The sequence below is a fragment of the Tenrec ecaudatus genome, unplaced genomic scaffold (assembly GCF_050624435.1).
Source record: "Tenrec ecaudatus isolate mTenEca1 unplaced genomic scaffold, mTenEca1.hap1 Scaffold_520, whole genome shotgun sequence".
NCBI lineage: Eukaryota > Metazoa > Chordata > Mammalia > Afrosoricida > Tenrecidae > Tenrec > Tenrec ecaudatus.
In genome coordinates, this window is record NW_027459434.1 from 95,362 (window position 1) to 115,364 (window position 20,003).

The window sequence follows — 20,003 nt, forward strand, 5'->3', positions numbered from 1 at the left end:
CTTGCCCTTCTATCGAGACCAATACGCTTTCCCAAAGAAAGACTGGCCTTCACTTTGGCTGAGTTCCTGCTCACTGAACCCCATCTTTGTACAGCTGGGCCTGTCTCTTTCTCCTTTTACTTGCCACCTGCCAGACTGTTGACTGATAGCCACCAACCTGGGTCACCTCGCTTGAGGCCTCCAGTCCTGGAAGGACTTAGCCCAGCTACCTGGGAATGCCAATCATGTCTCAGTGCGCCGTGCGTGCGCTGGAATATCACTTCAACAACCTCAAGGGTGGGTGTACTCCCCGCAGACACCCTACTGGCTGGCAAGGAGCCAGGGCATTTCCAGACCTGGGTTCTCCCCCCGCCCCGCTCCCCGGGGAAAGTTACTGCACAGGTCACAACATTGGGCAAACTCAGGAGGAAGCCCTAACGTTCTGTGCACCAGCTGCAACCACTCGCTTCCTGAATAGCGTTCACTTCTTCATAGCGAGAGAAGAAAGGGACCCGGGGCTCATCTTTGAGCTGAAGATGTTCCAGGAGTCTCGGGGAGGTGGCACACTGTATGGAGACAATGCAGGGGGCTTAGGAGAGACCTGCAAAGCGACTAATCGGGAACACAGACGCCCAAAGCCAGTCTGGGATCCCCCTTTCTCCAACAGGTTTCTCGCAAGGAATTCCAACCAATCCCCAAACAGGGGGATGGGACCAGTCTCTGGGACACCCTCCCACATCTCACCGTACAAGGGGAGAGGTACTGGATAAGAGGAGGTGAGGGGAGAAGGGTGCTTGCACCCGAGCCAGGCTGCTGTGTGCGGCAAGGTCACCCCAACTGGTCACCAACACGACCCCAACGTGGGCGCGCCGACTACACAGAGCTCAGGCTGCAACACTTCTCTGGCTCCACACCGTGCACAGCAAGTAGGAACCTAGCTATGACCCTCACTTCCGGCTAGGACACTGCCACTTCTGTCCTGTCTCAGCGTGACCCGGAATAGGAGAAGCATAGTCATGGGTGTGATTGGGAAACACATAAGTGAAAATTCAGTCAGGACAGACTTCATTAAGCACAGATATTCAGGAAAATATGGATGTGGTAGAGGTTAATATGGATGTGGCAGAGACATCAAAAACAGTAGTTCCTGGTGCTTAAATTCCCACCAACGTATCTGAAAGTTTGTTCTTCATAACACTGACCATACAGGAAATAATTCAGATGAGTTGGAAATAATGCAATGTGTAGGTCTTAGTGGGGAAAACCCCCCCCACCAGATTCTTATCCTGAAAAACGGTTAGATTAGTATTACATGTATGATCAAAGTCACATATCCCATACAGCACTGAGCTAAAAGCACCAACCTGTGACATTCAGTATCCACATCGGAAAAGGTGACGCCTGAGTCACTGTGATAGTGGGTCAGGATGTCATTCTCTTACAACCAGAATCTCACAGCTGTGCTCAGGGCCTCATAAAACAATTAAGAATACACTTCTACCATATCGACACAGTTGTATACAAAATAAACTGAATATGTTCTTCAGCTCTTGGATAGTCGAGTACATTTTAACTTCCAGGTGGTGCTTATACATGTCTGAGACTGAGAAAATCAACCACTGCATCACCTGTCTAGTTTTGGACTATTGTCTATAAGGACACTACTTGCTGTGGTAAAGATGAAACATGTTCTATAAAATGTAAAACACAAAAGCCTAAGGAGCTGTTTCTCTGCTCTCTGTGGTTCTATGAGTCAGAATTCACACAACAGCTCTGACTTTATTGTTCTTCTTTTAAATGTATTTTCTTATTCCATATATGTAAAACCTTTAGAGTTTTGTGTATTTGCAAACCGGAGGCAAAAACAAGAGATATATCACTTCAACCATGGAGCTTGGTAAACAAGAGGAAAACTTTTTAGATTGAAAGAGGCTGAGACAATGGGCTCAAATATAAGAACAATTATGAGGACGGTTTAGGGCAAGCCAGTGTTTCTCCCTGTGGTGATATGGTCACTATGATTTGGAACTAACTTAGTGACACCTAACAACCTCTCTTGTACAGGGACTGTATGTACAATAAGTACTGAAATGTTAGAGTGTTTCTTTTTAAAATAAGCAGTAAAGTAATAATCATTCCAGAATCTTGTTGAAAAAAAATATAATCATGGTTTTAATATGTATACCTGCAATATGAATCAATAGTAAAGGACAAAATTGAATAAATATAGATTTGTACAAGAAACCTTTTTATTAATGCATGAGAAACTTTAAAAGAAAATTTTATGACTACAGAGAATATGGGGTAAAATTATTTATAAAATACACTCTACAACAGAATATATTATACTAATATTTTAACAATAAAGGAACATATTTGATGATTACATAACTATTGGTTTAGGTGAGTGAGTAGATCATACATCAGACCAATTTATCTTTACATTTGTGGAAATGGGATGGATTGAGTTAGAGAGCGCCTATCCCTGACTTTGAGTTCATATTTCAACTTGATTAAGTGGGATTATTACCAGGGATACAAGAATGTTTCGATATTAGAAAAAATTAATGTAACCAACCACATAAATAGGACAAATAATAAGAACCATATCATATTAATAGATGCGTAAAAGGCATTTGACAATATCTACTACCTATTCCTGATAAAAACCCTCAATAACATAGAAATAGAAAGGAGAGACCTCAACACATGAAATATATTAAAGGAAACATTCTGTGTAGGACAATTAGTTGACTGTAACTTGGTCAAAATAGACACTTGTTCACATAGAAAGGTTTCATAAAAACCTATGTGAACATAAGAACCCACAGATTGGGGGGAAATAAATCTTAAGCAGTGCTGGGAGAGAGAGAGAGCAAGGGAGGAGAAGAAGACAACAGGATAACTGGCATTTTCAGGGATTCCCCATCTTGATGCTCACCTGATCATACACAGGGAGCAGAGCCTGAAGCACAGGGAGCAGAGCCTGAAATCAGTGTCTGAGTTTTAGAGGCGTCCAGGTGAAAAGCAGGAGAGATGTGGTCAGGTGGAGCAGATGGCAGCAGATGCTGTCAAGTGTGTGTCTCTGTGGCCCTAGCTGCTGGAGTGTCTCTTGGGGAAATTCCCACTTGGGAAGCATGCCTTCCACCCATCACTTTTCTTTCAGTTTGTCTTTGTGCCTGGACTTGTGTGGTGTTGGGATTCAAATGCAAACGCTTTTCAAATGCAAGCTGGGCCACCCAAAGTGCTCAGATTTCAGCAGGGCTTCCAGACTAAGAAGAAACTACTAAGAATGAATCCTTTGCCTTGCCAGGCCCTGAGCCTCACCTCCAGGAACCTCCCTCCACGACACCCTCATTACCTCCAGGCCCCGCCCCTTCCCACAGAGACCACCCCACCCCCTCCCCAGGTGATAGTTTCCTGCTGAACCCATTTCCTCTGAGTGAGAAGGATCCAAGAGTGCGGCCCAAGAGCTTCTGTGGGTGAGTTTCTGTGTTTCTGTGCTGATCCCTGGCGCGGAATCCCCTGCAGGCCTGGAGTCCCAGCTGTGTCCGGGTTCCCGTGGACGTTACACTTCCCGCACCCCATACAACAGTGTTCCAGGTCGCCGCGACCCCCTGGGACATTTCCAGTTAAATCCTTATTGAATTGGTTGCAGGCCTTTGCCTTCGGGCGCGGAAATACTCTGGCCGCTTTTTCTGCTCAGAGTTCCTCCGTCCAGAAAGGCGCGATTGCGTGGTTTTTTTGTTTTTTTTTTTGGGGGGGGGTTGCCTGGGGCCTGTCCCTTCGTGTCAGGTCGCGGGCATGAGAGCATGGGGACCCCAGAGTGGCCTTTACTGAAAGGAGAGGCAGCCTTGCAGTCATCAGGCCACCCCACTGATGACCGAGGTCTGTATTAGAGCTTAACTTCTCAGCACCCTGCTTTGCAAAGGGGTACCAGAGCAGTGACAGCCCCAAATCCCCGCACAGATCTGGTCCTTGCATAGATTGCAGAGCCCCACATGGAGTGAGCCTCTATTGAGTGGTTTCTGCCCAGGAACCAAGGTAGTAGGTAATCTGGCCCTCAGGCTTTGCAGGGTGGCTTTGCTTCACCTCTGCAGGCAGCCCATGGAGAAGCAGTTTCTCTTGGAGGTTTGCCTGAGTGTGTGTCCTTGATGGAGGTCACCAAACTGGAGACAGTCCAGGGGACTCCTAGTCAGGAGCCACTTGCTTTTAGCCTTTCCCTGACTGCATTGGTCAGGAGGCCCTGGACCCATTTTGTAAGCCTGCTATCTAAGGATGGAATGTCTGCCATTGAGATGCATGCTTTTGTGAGTTTCCTTTGCCCCGCCCCTCCCCCACACCCTCTTTGGCTCACATCTCAGTTGTGAACCTTGGAAGCCATTTCCACCTCCTGTTGGTGGCTTCCTTCATTCAGATGATGTGTTTGTGCCCTTGTGCTGTCTTTGTCTCATAAGATTTAATAGATGTTCTCTTTAAACTATATTTAAAACGCGGTCTCCTTTTTACTCTACTGCATGTTCTTAACCATTTCTGCCCATCAAAAACTAGCTTGTGCTCTGATTTGGACTACAAAAGGAACTCCAATCTCAAATATAATTTACGGAGAACATTTATTAATTATTAAAAGAGACAAAGAGAATACAAAGACACGGACCCATCACCGGATGGAGATCATAGTGCAGTTCAGGGAAACAGTCAAGTCGGGAATCGAATGAAATAAGATTGCAACAGAGGAAACGGTCACACGTTTCTGATTGGTGGAGCATCAGTACAGCATGTTATAAATGGGACTACAGAAGCAGGGACAGGACTGTAACTGAGCCACCTTCATTGCCAGATAGAGCATTTTACAAGATTGTTCCAAGTCCTTCTGACCCAGGCAGTCAGGGCTCAACTGCTAAGGCATTTTGGGCTCCTGACTATAGGACCCTCTGCATTACCTGGAGATCAGTGAATGGTGTTCACCTTCCCAGTTCCTCTGTCCCTGGGCCAATTTAATCTATTTCCTTGCTTGATGATCAGAAAGAATTCAATGGAGGCTTAATCTACAGCCATCTATCCTATAGCGCTTTACTCACTGGAGTGCTAAGACTTTAATCTCTAATACAGCTCCTGAGATTTGTGTCTGCGGATGCTGGACTTTTCCACTTGGAGTGTGAAGAGCCCCAGGGGGGGATGTTTCCCCTATAAGCCTCATCTCAGAGATTGGTTGCATTGATGGCTCATCTCTCTTTAAACTGCCACTTTCCCCCCTGCCGCCACCCTCTTATGATCCTTCTTGGCTCTTAGAGCTTGCTGGCCCAGATTTAATATCCACTCATATTTTTAATAGGGAGTTTTGGTTTCCTTTTACATCCTTTTGAATTGCAGGACCCAGCAATTATTTTACTTACTTATTTTCAAGTCATTTTATATATTAATGTGGAGAAATAATAGGTCTTCCCCTGTAGTGTTTCAGTTTTGAAAATCCACAGGGCAGTTCTACTCTGTCCTCGGGGGTCACTGTGAGTCAGAATTGATGTAAGTTAGTGGCACATGTGGTCAAGGTCAGCACTTTTTGGTAATTTCAGTTATTTTATTTTCACAGTGACATAGATTGAAATCCATCATTTATCCTACTGGATACAGAAAGCGTTTGAAATATCCTGATGTTTATTAATTAACCAGATGAATTTAGCTTCTATATTTTCCAGCTTATGCTTGAGTTGGTCCCCATCCTCCCCAACCCCCTCTCCCCACATGATTTATTTTGAAATCATTAATAGTGGACATACATCCACATCCTAATGGCTGCATACTGTGACTGAACGACCCTAAGTCTCATTTGCTAACCTGCTGACACTCGCCTCTATATTTCCATTGCTTAAGCTTGCTATTTCTGCATTGGTCCCCGGACCCACCAGATTCAAAATGTTAGTGGGCTGCTGCCCATGCCCATGTTGGATATCAGCAGGAAGTTCCCTAGCTGCTCCACCCCCCTTAGTCAGCGTGTACAGTTGTGATCGGAGGAGAAAAGTATTCCCGACCGTTCGTGGTTTCTTGCTGTATAAACCAGAGTTCAAGTAGTGCGCTTGGGGCCCGATGGATTGAGCGCCAGCTGTTTCCTGGCGGCCAGCTCCAGTGAAGCTTTGCATTTGATCCTTTTCCCTGTTTCCCTGATTAATCTTTTGATTTACTTTTTTTTCATATGTTAGCTCTTCAATTTGTTTGCATTTGCTGTTCAAGAACAGAGTCCTACTAATAGCTCCTCCTTTTAAAATTTGTGTCATGATTATTTCTAATAGAAGGCAACCTCCAGATATATAACTGTTATATATAGTAAGATAGCATGTTATTTTCTCTGTGCCCCACTGCATGGTAATGCTTGAATGTTCTAGCCTTTTATCCACGCGTTCTTGATAAGAGGCTTGTTTTGTCCACTGCGCTACAGTGGATTCTGTGAGTGATGTCACAGCACCTTCCACTCCTCGTTGGGGTTTCTAGGCTATAATCATGCGTTACCAGATGGCCACTTCATGGAGCTGCCAGTCCTTTAACCACTGGAGCAGTGGGGCTTCTTCACGGACTAATTTAGATGGGCCACACTGACATGTTATTCATTGCAGACATGGTGATTCTTAATGGGAATTATATTTGTTTTTGATTTAGTCATAATTTCAATGTAATATCCATGTGTATACATAGACAAGAATATGTGATCATGTTCAATTTCCCCTTTGGTTAGGTGTCATGGAGTTAGTTCCATCTCATGGCTATGTCATGTGTTATAGAGCAGAACTGTTCCATAGTTTTTCTGGAGCATCATGTTTGTGGAAGCAGATCTCCTGTTCTTCCACAGTAATGCGGGCTGTTTACCCCCATCAAGCCTCAGGGGAACAGTCTAGTGCAAGCTGTTTGTGCCACCTAGAAACTTTGTCCCACCCCCCAAAACAAACTCACTGCCACACAGTCAATTCTGACTCATAGTGTTCCTCCATAGGTATCTGATAACAAAATCTATACAGAAGCAACCAGCCTCATTTTCCTTTTGCAGATGTGCTGGTGAGGTTGAACTGCCAGCCTGCAGAGTAGCAAATGATACCAGAATTCATTTTTCCCCCAAAGGAATGAACCAAATCAAGCATCTGCCATCAAACCCACACCAACTCCTGGGGACTCCATGTGAGTCAGAGTGCAGGGATGTTGCCGAGGGGTTTCAGTGACTGGTTTCTCAAGTGCATCACCCAGGCTTTCTTCCCTGGAGACTGAGTAGACACAAACTTCCAGCCTTTCCATGAACACCTATCCATGGTAACCATTATCATGCTCAGGGACATAAAAAACTAAGCAAGACACACATGTGTGTATGTACACACATGCCAGAACCTATGAAACCTGGCAATCTATCAAAGAAGGAAAATTCAAAACTACAAGGAGATTGAGTTTCTAACTATAACATGAAAAACCACACAGTTGAATTTGTAAAATTTGCAGGACCCAGAAAAATAAAGTCATTCTGTAAATTTTCAGCTCTCAAGTTTTTATGTGTATCGTACATATATACGGTAACCTAACTGGTCTCTTTACCATAGATAGAGAATAAAATTAATATCAGCTTTAATAGATCTTTAAGAGAGATGCTATATGTAAATAGCTTAGTATTCTTTCTGAATTATCATGGAAGATGAACAGGGATCCTAAATACTTTAAAGATGTACAATATTTGAGGAATTTAAAAAGATTTATGACATTATTCTATTTAGCATAATTTTGCACTGTTTAGCATAATCTATTAGGAAAAGATATGCAGTAGCTTCCAAATGGAAAAATTCCATTATTTTTATTCCATTTTCCCATGGCCTTTTTCAAAAACCCCTTGTGCATTCATGGCATGAAGGATTGGCTACCAATGAGCTCCTTGTATCTCAATTAAGTAATACTTGTTAAATATCAATCATTTTGCCTACCATTGGGTTCCATATGGTGACCGTATGTGGTTTCAGAGTAAAACTATGCTCCGTAAGATTTTCATTGGCTAACTTCAGAAGTTGTTGATTTCTTCTAAGGTTGCCTTCAGTCTCTAATCATTTGTTTGGTAGCTGAGCACTCTGTTGCTCACACTACTCAGGGACTCCATTTAGGGACCTGCATCTTGAAGTGTGAGTGCTTGCAGGCAGAGCCCTGTGTAGCCTGATGTGTCAGGAATTAGCTTCCCTTACAAATTGGTGGGCCTTTCTGGAGCTGCTTTTCTTTTTCTGTAGGTCTTTCATGAGTTCCTGTAATGATACTTTATTGTATGTGGGACACGTGAACAAAGGAGTCCTTTTGTCCAGTGGGTTAAATATTGGGCTGCTGACTGCAAGGGCAGCTGTGCACACTCACCAGAAATGTGCAGAGAAGATGAGTCTGCCTGCTCCACTAAAGATGTGCAGGCGTGGGAGTCCTACAGGGAGTTCTGCTCTGTGATAGCTCTGCTGTGAGTTGGACCAGATGTGGTGGCAGGGAGTTATGTGCGGACAATGCCAACCCTTGTTCTTGACCCCTTATTAGCTATTTGAGGCTAAATGCAATTTGATTCACATTTTTTGTGGACTCTTGTGAAGTGCAAAAAATAGAATATTTTTTGTTGACAGTTTTGGGAACTGATATATTAGTGGAGGAGAGTTTTTTGGAACATGCTATTTTTTTTAATCATTTACGTTGGGCTCAGACAACTCTTATCACTATCCATACATCCATCCACTGTGTCCGATGTCTCCCTTCACCCACTTTTCTGTTGTTCATCCCCCATTTGTCTTTAGTGATCTTATAGGGAAAGTGAGCACACAATGGTATGAAATTTTGGAACATGCTACTTTTTTATTGATTTCAATCTTTTTGCATTTCTTCATTGAAATCCCAACGACACACCTTTCTGACTTCCTTTATCCTTATAAAAATGTATTTGTTCAACCTGGGCTTTGACTATCCTTAAAACATAGCAAGTACATTTCTTCCTAATACCCTGTGGTCTGGTATTTTCTCCTCTAGGAACAAACTCTTTTGGACTACCCATTAGTTAATCCCATCACATCCTTCAAATCACTGTTTTCAATGAATGCAATTGATTAGACTACTAAGGGCAGATAAGGAAAACCACTTGTAAACAAAAGGGCCCCATAGGCAGGTACACAGAATGATTTCACAATGAAATCAGCTGAGAGAGTACCTGTTTTCACCGCCCCTCTGTATTGAGGACAGATGTTTGCTCTGGGTCCTAACTAGAGTAATTAATTAGAGGCATTTAAAAGGATGCTTTTCTTGTTGTTAGTTACCATCTAGTTTTCTCCAATTTATTACAACACTGTGCACCCATGGTGATGTAGTGTGCTATGCGTTGGGTTGGTACCCACATGTTCAGCCATTCAAAACCGCTCACTGGTCCACAGTAGAAGATGAGGCTTTCTACTCCCTTAAAGAGTTGCAGTTTCAGAAACGCGCAGGCCCTGTTCTACTCTGCTCTGTGGGGATGCTTTGAGTCAGAATTGACTCAATGACAGTAATTTTTTTAAAAAATGTACACCAGAAAGAAAAACATGCCCTGTGACCTCCGTACTCTGACTTCAACATGGTCAGCTTTTATCTCTGAGACTGGAATGGTGACTTTGAGCTCTTCACATATTGGTCATAAACCTGAACGTCCTCATTTGCATTTCTTTTAACTATTGCCTCTTTTGTTTTACTTTCTTGCTGGTGCTTCTTCATGCTCCACTTATTTTCCAGTGTGGGAAGTTCCATGAATGCTTATTGCTAACGAGCTTTTCATTTAGTGGCTGACCATGGAGCTTCCCTCTCCGGCCCCTGAAGACCTGGGTGCTCTTTGACTCCTTAGCCTGTATGTTTGAGAAACGGAAATCGAACTGAGCATTTGCAAATTCATCACAGAACCTTCCCATGTTGTTAGAATTTCCTTATCATGCCAGGGTTCTCTGGCTAGTGTTTCCTAAAGTGATCATTTTATTTCTCCCTACACTAGCTCACGAAATGTAAATATGTATGTGTTAATGCTTAGACTCCACCTCTGTTGCATTTCTCATAAGAGTTATTATCATTTGGCCTTGTGCTTTTGTTCTTGTTTTTTACTGTGGAGTGTTTTCAACTCATAGCCACCTCATGTGTCCAGGGTTGAACTGTTGGTTTTGGAATGGTGTGCCCTCTCAGAACACATTGGTCTGGTTTTGTTCTGATTTGCTCAATGGTTTTTTATTTGCTCAATCAATCTAATAATTTCTTATATGCAAGAGCCAGTTGTACGGCCCTGAGGTAAGCAGTATTGTCTGAGGGTCCTGGCTTTTCCAGGACAATGCGTTCCAGTTATCTGAATTGAATAGATTGTTTTCTTCGTCTCCTCTTTGTACTACACAGAAGATCCAGATCATCTCTGTAACTGATGACTGACAGAATAAAAAGCTCTGGGCATATGAACAGAAATGTAATTGCCAGGCATTTAGTTGTACACACATGGACCTGCATGCTGACCTGGTTCAACAAGTTTTCATTTGAGCAATACTGAAATTGTGAGTAATGTTGGTGACTTCAGCTCTATCCCATTGGGAGCAACATCTGCTTAAAAGTGAGTGACAAGAGGACTAAATGAGCCAATGTGGCCAAATCTTTTTGGAAATTGCCTCAGAATCGTGGTTGCTGAATAAATGCAGTGTTTTATCATGAACATGTTGTGTGAAAGAGGCCCTAGTGGTTCACTGGTTTAATCGATGCCGCTGGCCAGACCCTTTGTGGCTCCAGCATTCCAGGCCCATCAAGGGAGGCCAAGGAGGCTGCGTGGGCCCGTGAAGATTTACAGACTTGGAAACACTAGCGAGCAGTTCCACTCCCTGTTTTATGGTCAAAATGAGTTAAAATGTACTTGACCGCAGTCCATTTGGTTTTGGTTCATCATGAAGGAAAGGGAAGGCTTTAAAACCCGGCACCCGATGCACTGCTGTGGATGAGATTTTGAAAGGCTTATTGGGTCGACACTAGGTTACACTGTTGTAGCAGAATTGTGGAGTGACCGTGACAGCTCATGCGACTTTATGCCATAGCTAGTTGGCCATGCTGTGAAATCTTAGCATAAAGTGCAACCTTTTCTATGTTGTTGTTAGGTGGCTTCGTGTCCATTCCAGCCCCTAAAGCCCTCTATGTAACAGCGCGACACACTGCCCTGTCCTGCACCATCCTCACATGTTCCCACGTTGGAGCCATTGCGACAGCCCCTGTGTCGATCCATGTTGGCGAAGGCCTTTCTCTTCTTTGCCTCTCTCTCCCTCACCAAGCACCATGTCCTTCTCCAGGGACTGGTCTCTCCTGAAAAGATGCGGGAACAAAAGTATGACAAGTCATGGAGGCCAGTCCCACAGCTGAGAGAATGCTAGTGGTCATCATGTTCAGCTAGTCGTCCTTCCATGATCTGCAAATGTGAAAAAATCTTTAAAAATCTAAAATGTGAAAAACATCTCAAAGCCTGGTATGTAAGTCCTAGTATCCTAACAGTTTAACATTGAAATGCACTGAAGTTCAGTCAACTTATAAGAAAATTGGAACCTAAGTACATTTTCCCAATCAGCAAAAAGGACATGCTATTATGATACTGAATATATTGTGCTCTTTTGTCAGTATATCCTATGAGCTTAGTGTGTATTGATGTGCGTATCCAGTATTTTTTGAGGGGAGCAGTCCATAATAATTACATGACAGTAGCTTTGTCTCAGTGGGAAAATTTTCAAGATATCTGCATATATTCTTTTTTTTAATCATTATATTACAACTCATCACAATCCATACATCAATTGTGTAAAGCACATTTGCACATTCATTTCCATTATCAATCTCAAAGCATTTGCACTTTACCTAAGCCCCTGGCATCAGCTCCTCATTTTTGCCCCTCCCTCCCCACTACCCCCTCCCTTATGAACCCTTGATAACTTATAAATTATTATTTTGTCATATCTTATACTGTCCAAAATGTCCCTTCACCCACTTTTCTGTTGTCAATCCCCCAGGGAGGAGGTTATATGTAGATCCTTGTAATCAGTTCGCTCTTTCCACCCCACCCTCCCTCCATCCTCCTGGTATCGCCACTCTCACCACTGGACCTGAATGGATCATCCACCTTGGATTCCTTGTTTCCATGTTCCTATCTGTACCAGTGTACAGAGGGTATCTATATTCTGTTGTTACCTTTCACTCTTGCCCGGTTTCCCTTTTCAATAGCTTGTCCTATCTCATTGAAAATACAAAATACACAAGCGTGCAACTGCAGAGTGACTGGAAAGTAGGCGAGTAACATAGACACTCTATAGAAAATTTCATAATTCCCCAAATAATCATCTCTATCACCAGGTAACACGTCAGCTCTTGATCACGTAGAATTCTCCAAGAGGATACCATGACTCCAGGGCTTTGGGTCCCTACTTTGTTAGTTCATACCAGCAGCTCTCCAATGGCTAAGGAGGGGCGACAGGGAGAAGCACAAATTCTGCAGTGTTTCCTAGTTGTCATCTTCCTTTCACCCTGTGCTTCCTGTTCTGATAAATATTCTAATTTCAATCCTCCCTCCAATGGAAGAGAGGATATGAATTTGGAATCGAGGCTTTTATTTTTGATCATTCATCTGATTTATGTGTTCTGACTGTTCTCTATTCTGAAACAGCTAGATAGAAATAAGGCTGCAGTTGGTCACAGACAAACTGTACAGAGATAAACTCATTATGCTAGAAGCATGCAGTCCTTGGGATAACATGTAATTAGTGAGGGAGTGTGTCTAGTGCAGTGGTTCTCAACCTTCCTAATGCTGCAACCCTTTAATACAGTTCCTCATGTGTGCTCACCCCCCAACCAAAAAATTATTTTCATTACTGTAATTTTGCTACTGTTATGAACGGGAGAACCCTTTGAGAGGGTTGTTCAACCCCCAAAGGAGTTGCAACCCACAGGTTCAGAACAGCTGATCTAGTGGGTGAAGTGGGTTAGCTAAACCCTGATGGAAATCCTTAGAGCAAGACCCCTGTGTCTAATGCCCATGTGAAGTCTCTGTTTCCCCAGGACTGTCTTCTTCATCCTTTCACATAGTGGAATGCATGGTACCTTGCCAAGCCAGAATATACGGGATGTTTTAGGACACTGTGGCTGTTGAGGAGGTGGCTCTGAATTTCTCCGAGGAAGAATGGGCATTGCTGGACCTTTCTGAGAGGAAACTATAGAGACACGGGATGATGGAAACTTTTAGAAACCTGGCCTCAGTAGGTATGAATATTTTCATTAAAAACGGAAAGATGTGTGCGTGCGTGTGTATATGTATATTTGTGTATGTTTCATACTCAGTGATGCTATTGCAGTATGTGAGCTGAGTAATGGGAATACTTTGTTATATAAACAAGTGTAGTACTTTCCTCTCAGGAGCATGATGTCATGTTTCCCCATGAATATAAGGCTCTTAGTGTTATACTGATTTCTTATATCAAGTGTGACTATGAGTCTACTAAGTTTCCTTACGTGTTATAAATGTGAGTGTTGACCTTTGGTGCAGAGAGGCTATGTGTGCATTGTGCCTTGTAAGAGCTCTGTGTTTTTTCAAGGTTAACATGATAGCTTTATCTATTTATTATCTATTTATCCATTGTGTGTCAAGCACAGTTGTACATGTGTTACCTTATCATCCTCAAAACATTTGCTTTCTACTTGAGCCCTTGGTATCAGCTCCTCAATTTCCCCCCTCCCTGCTCACTGCCTCTCCATCATGAACCCTTGATAATTTATAAATTATTATTTTTTCATCCTTACACTGTCCGATGTCTCCCTTCACCCACTTTTCTGTTGTCCATCCCCCAGGGAGGGGGTTTTATGTAGATCCTTGTAATGGGTCCCCCCTTTCTGCCCCACCTTCCTTTCACCCTCATGATAGCACCACTCTCACCACTGGTCCTGAAGGCATCTTCTGTCCCAGATTCCCTATGTTTCAGGTTCCTATCTGTACCAGTGTGCATCCTCTGGTCTAGCTGGATTTGTAAGAGAATTAGGTTCATGATAGTGGAGGGGAGGAGGAGCATTTAGGAAGTAGGGGAAAGTTGTATTTTCATTGTTTCTACACTGTACCCTGACTGGCTCGTCTCTTCCCTATGATCCTTCTGTAAGGGGCTGTCCAGTTGCTGACAGACGGGCTTTGGATCCCCAATCTTCACTCCCCTTCATTCACAATATGCCCGATACTGATCCCATCGACACCTTGTAATCAATCCATAGGTTGTGTGCTTTTTCCATGTGGGCTTTCTTGCTTCTAAGCTAGATGGCCACTTGTTTACCTTCAACCCTTTAAGATCCCATATGCTATATCTTTTGGTAGCTGGGCTCCATCAGTTTTCTTCACATTTTCTTTGCACACAGTTGTCTTCAGCTATCATCTTAGGAAGGTGAGCATCGTGGAATGCCAGGTAATAGAACAAAGTGTTCTTGCATTGAGGGAGCACTTGCATGGAGGCCCAATGTCCATCTGATACCGTAATACTAAACCTATTAATATATGCACCTAGATCTATTTCCCCACCCTAATATAAATATATTTACATATGCACATGCTTGTATTTAGACTTCTGTAAATGCTCTTTGTCTCCTAGTTCTTTCCTCTATTTCCTTTTACTTTCCTCTTGTCCCACTATCATGCTCTGTCTGTAGTTCAGTAATTTCAGGGTTTCAGTAATTCTTCTCAGTTACATTGCCTTGATCAATCCCTACCAGGCATCTTACACCCTCCTTGCCACTTATTTTGTGTCAGGGGAAAGGCCAGACCCTAACACATCACAGCGGGTCGGTTGGTGCAATTGTACAGTGATAATAAATAAAGATTATAGTAAAGTCATAGGGAGCATGAGAGATAGAAGAGGGATTGAAATAATGGAGTCAGACACATTTCATAGTTGCATGTTCACCTCAGCCTCACTTGGTGGTCCACATGGGGAGAGAAATATTTATTGCTAACCAAGGCTTTTATATCATCTGGGGATGTGCAGGCCCCCTAATTACAGGTGAAGAAATCCATCACAGGAAAGTGTTGTGCTATAGGTAATATAGTAATGGGAGTGGGATGCTGTAGGGGTTCATATGCTGTTGGAAGAGGAGGGAGTAAGGGTGTGCATGTGACAAGATGGGCGGACCCGAGATTCAGCATGGCAGCCTAACTTTGGATGTCACTGAGCAGGTTTGACCTGTTCTCTGGTTCACTGTAGAAATCATTATCAGTAAGGTGTACTGTAAACCCACCTTGCAGGGTCTAAATTGAAGCCTTTAGGGGGAAGTATCCCATTGTCCTTAACAGCAGGGATGGGCCCTATATGTGGTGGGACTAGACAGTCCTCTGACAGCTGATTGCCTTCAGGGAGGTAACTTGACAATTATTTACCATTAATTGTGAGCAGTGTCCTAAGTCTAACATATATTTGGGGGAGATGACTTGGAGAAATCTTTCTGTTTCCCACTATTTTGGATCACTTATTAATTGTTCCCTTTTCCCTGGGTTGGTTAACACCACTTTCTTTCCCCCACCTCCCCTTCTCCCATGTCATGCTCCCCGCCCCAACCATGGGTCCTGTTGCTTTCTCCTCCAGATTGTTTATCTGGCCTATATTATCTAGTTAGAAGTGCAGATATAATATGCACACACACACACACACACACACACATACACACACACAAGCACACATACACACAAAAGAGCAAAACAAAATGACAAAAGAAAACAAAACAACAGCAACAAGAAAAAAAGGGAAAAAAGAGAAAAGCCTGTAAAAAGTTAGAGGTCTCTATGTTGACCTTTAGGAGTGCTTTTCTGTGGAGTCTGATGGGGTGCCACGCTTTGGCCCCCGAGTCTAATTTTGGTACTCTTGGGACTTCCTTGCTCTACTTCCCTTGCTGTTCTGTTGCACAACACCCTTAGTGTTTTGCCTGGGTGTGGTGGGGTCAGATCGGATGCAATTCCCAAACTGTCTCCAGTGTTGTCCCCTATAGGGCTATAGGTCAGTGAGGGATGTCATGACTCATAGTCGGGGCAGCCATAGTGCTTCTTTTTGCATGGGCTGCTCAGAGCAGGCATATTGTCCTCAAAGCTTGGTGGGCCAGGATGTGTGCTCCACTCTCTCTTCCTCCCCCTTCATTTTCTCCCGTGTGCTCTGATCAGACATGTCCCTTTCCCTGAGCTGTAGCTTCAGTGTTGTCCTCTGAAGTAAATTCTTCTGGGGGAAGGGGCAGCTGTCCTCTTAGTTGGGATTGGGGCTGGCCCCTCTGATATTTTTGTTATAAATAGATTTTCTTCCACCAAAATTCCACAGACCTAGAGGAGCATAGGACTGGCTCAGTGTCAGGGAATTGTTGATTATCTTTTCACACTTTCCTTGTGATGTGTTTTTCTCCAAGAGCAGCATGTCAGGTACACCTTTTCGCCCTCATATGACACTAATGTGATGGGGATCTGCCTTAGGCTGGGTTCTCTAGAAAAATAAAACTATAGACACTGACATATGCATAAGAGAGAGCTTTTCATCAAGAGAACATCCCAGCCCAGTCCAACTGAAGCCCATGGGTCCAATGCTACCTAGAGCATCCATGGCTCAGTGTGTTCAAGTCCCCAAACTTCAGTTTTTGGGTGAGCATCAATCCTATCTGTTGTCCAGCTTGATATATGTGTGTGTATCACATACATATATGTGTGTGTATCACATACATATATGTGTGTCTATATAGTCACTCTAATATTATATGTGCACACGAATGCCTTGGTTTAGTTTATTAATTCATCAGTATATGAGGACCTTCAACACTACAGAAAACTACAGGACTCTAAATTCATGCTTTCATCACAGAATGGGTGGAAACAAATTCCCTGTTTCAGGGTTTTAATCTGAATACATTTGTACTTCCTTTTCTGTAAGATAAATGCTATAATTTTGATCATGCTGTATTTCTTTTTTTATTAAATCACTTTATTGGGTCTTGTAGAACTCTTATCATAATCCACACCTCCATCCATTGTGTCAAGCACATTAGTACATTTGTTGGCATACTCATTCTCAAAGCATTTTCTTTCTACTTGAGCCCTTGCTGTCAGCTTCTCATTTTTATTCCCCCCTCCTCATGAACCCTTGATAATTTGTAAAGTATTATTTGTTCATCTCTTACACTGCCCTATGTCTTCCTTCACCCACTTTTCTGTTGTCTATCCCCCTGGGGAGGGAGTTATACGTAGATCATTGTGATAGGTTCCCTCTTTCTCCCCCCACCTTCCCCTTCCACTTCTGATTAACAATTAATAGTTAGGGAGTTAAGTACCAAGAGTTATTTCAGCGTGTTTAAATGTAGCCTACAATGTTTTAGCATTTATTAGCTATTCATGGCATATCGTGAATATTTTATGGATGTGATAATTAAATTATGATTAAAGGAATTTTTATGTCTTTTTGGAAGCCTCTTCCTTAAAAAAAAGTGAACCTGGTAGCTCTAGTTAGAACATACAGTCAATTTTTAATATCACTGGTAAAAGTGGACATTTATGGTTGTCCTTTTTCTGACGTGGGGTGATGTTTTTTCAAGTATGACTTTTTCTTTTTAGGAATGTATATTAGCATATTAACATTTTGAACTATATTTGTTTTATGTTAGATTTGTAGAGTTATTTTTCCTTAGCATGAAAAGTCTTTGACTTTGTTTAGTAAGTTTTGTGTCTATTTAGATTATTAATTCTTTTTTACATTAATTGGTATATATTACAGTGCTCATTTTCTTATATTAAATCAACTCTAGGATAGATTCTACTTAATTATCATGTGTAATTATTTTCATGTGTTTTCTGACTCTATTCCCAATGTTTTCAAGAACTTTTTCATGTAGATCCATTATCAATATTGCTCTACAGTTTTCTTGAAGTATCATTATCTGACCTTGTTTACAGGTTATTACTGGTCTCATAGAAAATATTAATAAGGTTACTCTGACAATTATTGTTATGTTTCACCCAATAACGTGAACTTAGACAAAAAGAATAAAGCGTCTATTCATATTGCGTGAATACTCTCCTGTCTAGCTGCCAGAATCTTCAACTTTAATCTGTCTTACAGTTAGCCTTGAAGTTTCTCATGGAATTGAATTGTGATTCAGTTGATTGTAAACTTTCTGAACATCCTGAAACCCACTCGACTCTCATAGATCACTTGCTCTGGCTGGATCCTCTAGAGTGATAAATGATTTACACCCCTCTTGACGGGACAAATCGTCACTCACACCTGAGACTATGGATGGGACATCCTTGAACCCAAGCCAATAAGCCCACTACTACAGTGTGTGTTGTTTGCCATCAGTCAGCATTACCTAGAAAGCTTGGAATCCAGAATTTAGGTCAAGATGACAAAATGGTTTGATCAGTCATCTCTTTTCTGGATACATCTTGCATTTTTAAGCATCTTCCCTCACCTTGGCTCTTACCATGACCCCTTGCCATTCCATGACTGTAAGCTGCAGTCTTTCCCAAAGGCTTTAAAATCGGACATCTGTAAACACAAGAGCTTAAGAGAGTAGCAAATAAGGATTCCCCTGGCTTGTTTTCTTGTTTAGAATATCTCTATCTTGGCCAAGGTACCTCTAGGATGTGCTATTGGTGTCGCTCTGTCTCTTGTTGTCCACCTGTACAAAAACTTTCTCTAGTTACTACACTATTGTGCATAAATGGGCTACCCAACCATAGGGATTTCTTCACACAATAGATATTGTAAAGAATACCCAGGATGCAAGGGGATTGGAGTAGGTTTTACTTAATGAGAAGCTCAGCCTGAGTTGGAGTGGCAGATATGAGCGTGATTCAGCTTGATCACTTTCACCAGATATGTCAAGGGTTTTGGTCTGAGGTTCCGTTATGGGCTTTTAAAGAACATTCTTCATAAAATATTCCGTTCTTCAGTTAGATTGCTGGTGAAAAGAAGATATTTACCTTCAATGGAGCTTGAGAAATTTGAGGCCTTAAGTACTTCCACTTTGTGGATCCAAAGTTGATCATGATATTTGGGAAATTAGTAAAATTGCTCTGCAAAGATAGAGTGGACCCTTGTTTAATGCAAACCCTCAGCTTTGAGCAGGATTTTGATCCCAGGTGGTGGGGGTGGTCACTATTTAGCGCAAGAAGTACAGGCCAAGAAAGTGATATGCCTTTTTCAACATTGCCTCCTCTTCTGTTTCAGAACAAAGATTTGCCACAGAGAAATACAGTCCAGTCTAGGGAGCTAGAAATCTGGTACTAGTGTCTTGCACATTGAAGCATGACAAGGAAGGACTTCAACTTCTGACTGGGTCGTGAACCAAATCCATTCACCTGACTCCAAGCAGGGTGAGCATCCCTGGGGTTCCTGGGGTCAGCACTGGGCAGAGGAGTTTGAGGGGAAGCAGGAGGGATCTGAGCTTTCTGGGGTCTGAACCCAGGAAACACCAGTGTACAAGAACCCAGGCTGCCCCATTGGTCGGGGTCCGAGCAATTTGCGCATCTCCCGGAATGATAGAATTTGCTGATAATGTAACCATGTATAATTGTATTAGAACTTAAATTGTGAGCACTCCAATTTGCAAAAGGCGGGTGGCATAGTGGTTACAGATTGGACTGCTAACTGCAAGGTCAGCAGTTCAGAATTACAAGTCACCCCTGAGGAGAAAAACAAGGTTTCCAATCTTGGTAAGAGTTATAGTCTCCGAAATCCACAAGGGGCCATTCCACCTCCCTTTAAAGGGTCACTGTAACCAGAATCCACTCTGTGGCACTGAGTTGGGTTTAAGGTTTGCATTGCTGATGACAGTGACAACTCTGTCCATTTGCTGCCTCCCCAGTTTGATTAAGCCTCCATTGAATTCCTTTTGATAATTAGCCAAGAATGTAGATCATCTTACCCTTGCGGAAAATGCCTTACAAAATAGATTGCCTGCACTCCTCTCCATCCATCCCCCTCCAAGGGCCTGCCTAGATGTATCCTTGATGGAGC

General features: G+C 42.7%; 1 long non-coding RNA gene across 10 annotated transcripts in view; it reads left to right on the forward strand.

The window, feature by feature from the left end:
- LOC142436640 (uncharacterized) overlaps positions 1-20,003 on the forward strand; it is an 80,261-nt gene that overhangs the window by 31,995 nt on the left and 28,263 nt on the right. For 7 of the 10 annotated variants that reach the window (XR_012782042.1, XR_012782043.1, XR_012782047.1 and 4 more), the window contains exon 3: positions 19,215-19,360. This is a non-coding gene — a long non-coding RNA (uncharacterized LOC142436640). Of the gene's footprint in view, positions 1-13,029; positions 13,246-19,214; positions 19,361-20,003 lie in introns of all 10 variants that reach the window. The other 3 variants (XR_012782050.1, XR_012782048.1, XR_012782049.1) reach the window with 3 other exon arrangements.